This window comes from Scardinius erythrophthalmus (genome assembly GCF_964197995.2).
Source record: "Scardinius erythrophthalmus genome assembly, chromosome: 8".
In the NCBI taxonomy this organism is placed as follows: domain Eukaryota; kingdom Metazoa; phylum Chordata; class Actinopteri; order Cypriniformes; family Leuciscidae; genus Scardinius; species Scardinius erythrophthalmus.
The window spans coordinates 1357803-1360315 of record NC_138228.1 but is presented as its reverse complement, the minus strand read 5'-3'; positions in this window follow the sequence as shown (position 1 = coordinate 1360315).

The following is a 2513-nucleotide window of genomic DNA, read 5'->3' as shown; positions in this document are numbered from 1 at the left end:
GGAGGTGAACAAGGAGGAAGAGTATGAGAAAGAGGAGGTAAACAAGGAGGAAGAGTCTGAGGAAGAGGAGGTGAACAAGGAGGAAGAGGAGGAGGAAGAGGAGGTGAACAAGGAGGAAGAGGAGGTGAACAAGGAGAAAGAGGAGGTGAACAAGGAGGAAGAGGAGGTGAACAAGGAGGAAGAGTATGAGGAAGAGGAGGTAAACAAGGAGGAAGAGGAGGTGAACAAGGAGGAAGAGGAGGTGAACAAGGAGGAAGAGGAGGTGAACAAGGAGGAAGAGTATGAGGAAGAGGAGGTAAACAAGGAGGAAGAGTATGAGGAAGAGGAGGTGAACAAGGAGGAAGAGGAGGTGAACAAGGAGAAAGAGGAGGACGACAACAAGGAGGAAGAGGAGGAGAGAATAGGAGAGGAGAGGAGAGATGAGGAGAGGAGAGATGAGGAGGAGGAGAGGAGAGAAGAGATGAGGAGAGATGAGGAGGAGGAGAGAAGAGGAGAGGAGAGAAGAGGAAGAGGAGAGATGAGGAGAGGAGAGGAGAGATGAGGAGGAGGAGAGGAGAGAAGAGGAGGAGGAGAGGAGAGAATAGCAGAGGAGAGAAGAGGAGAGGAGAGATGAGGAGAGGAGAGAAGAGAAGAGGAGAGAAGAGATGAGGAGAGATGAGGAGAGGAAAGATGAGAAGAGGAGAGGAGGAGGAGAGAAGAGATGAGGAGAGGAGAGATGAGAAGAGGAGAGAAGAGGAGGAGGAGAGAAGAGGAGAGATGAGGATAGGAGAGGACAGATGAGGAGAGGAGAGGAGGAGGAGAGAAGAGATGAGAAGAGGAGAGATGAGGAGAGGAGAGATGAGGAGAGGAGAGATGAGAAGAGGAGAGAAGAGATGAGGAGAGGAGAGATGAGAAGAGGAGAGGAGAGAAGAGGAGGAGGAGAGAAGAGGAGAGGAGGAGGAGAGGAGAGATGAGGAGAGGAGAGAAGAGATGAGGAGAGGAGAGATGAGAAGAGGAGAGGAGAGAAGAGGAGGAGGAGAGAAGAGGAGAGGAGGAGGAGAGGAGAGATGAGGAGAGGAGAGGAGAGGAGAGGACAGATGAGGAGGAGGAGAGGAGAGAAGAGATGAGAAGAGGAGAGAAGAGGAGAGATGAGATGAGGAGAGGAGAGAAGAGGAGAGGAGAGGACAGATGAGGAGAGGAGAGAAGAGAAGAGATGAGGAGAGGAGAGATGAGGAGAGGAAAGATGAGAAGAGGAGAGGAGGAGGAGAGGAGAGAAGAGATGAGGAGAGGAGAGATGAGGAGAGGAGAGATGAGAAGAGGAGAGGAGGAGGAGAGGAGAGAAGAGATGAGAAGAGGAGAGATGAGGAGAGGAGAGATGAGGAGAGGAGAGATGAGGAGAGGAGAGGAGAGAAGAGGAGAGATGAGGAGAGGATAGGAGAGGAGAGGAGGAGGAGAGAAGACATGAGAAGAGGAGAGAAGAGAGATGAGGAGAGATGAGGAGAGGAGAGATGAGAAGAGGAGAGAAGAGATGAGAAGAGGAGAGAAGAGGAGAGATGAGATGAGGAGAGGAGAGAAGAGGAGAGATGAGATGAGATGAGGAGAGTAGAGATGAGATGAGGAGAGGAGGGAAGAGGAGAGGAGAGGACAGATGAGGAGAGGAGGAGGAGAGAAGAGATGAGAAGAGGAGAGAAGAGATGAGGAGAGGAGAGAAGAGAGATGAGGAGAGGAGAGATGAGGAGAGGAGAGAAGAGGAGAGGAGGAGGAGAGGAGAGAAGAGGAGAGGAGGAGGAGAGAAGAGGAGAGGAGAAATGAGGAGAGGAGAGATGAGAAGAGGAGAGAAGAGGAGAGGAGAGAAGAGGAGAGGAGAGATGAGGAGAGGAGAGAAGAGGAGAGGAGAGAACAGATGAGGAGAGGAGAGATGAGAAGAGGAGAGAAGAGGAGAGGAGAGATGAGGAGTGATGAGGAGAGGAGAGGAGAGATGAGGAGAGGAGAGAAGAGGAGAGGAGAGATGAGGAGAGAAGAGAGGAGAGGAGAGATGATGAGAGATGAGGAGAGGAGAGATGAGGAGAGAGGAGAGATGAGGAGAGGAGAGGAGCTCTCCTCATCTCTCCTCTCATCTCCTCATCTCTCCTCTTCTCTCCTCTTCTCATCTCTTCTCTCCTCCTCCTCTCCTCTCCTCATCTGTCCTCTCCTATTAGGAGGAGGAGAGATGAGGAGAGGAGAGATGAGGACAGAAGAGGAGAGATGAGGAGAGGAGAGGAGAGGAGGAGGAGAGGAGAGATGAGGAGAGGAGAGATGAGGAGAGGAGAGATGAGGAGAGGAGAGATGAGAAGAGGAGAGGAGAGGACAGATGAGGAGAGGAGAGATGAGGAGAGGAGAGAAGAGATGAGGAGAGGAGAGATGAGGAGAGGAGAGGAGAGATGAGGAGAGGAAAGATGAGAAGAGGAGAGGAGGAGGAGAGGAGAGGAGAGATGAGGAGAGGAGAGATGAGAGGAGGAGGAGAGAAGAGGAGAGAAGAGGAGAGATGAGGAGAG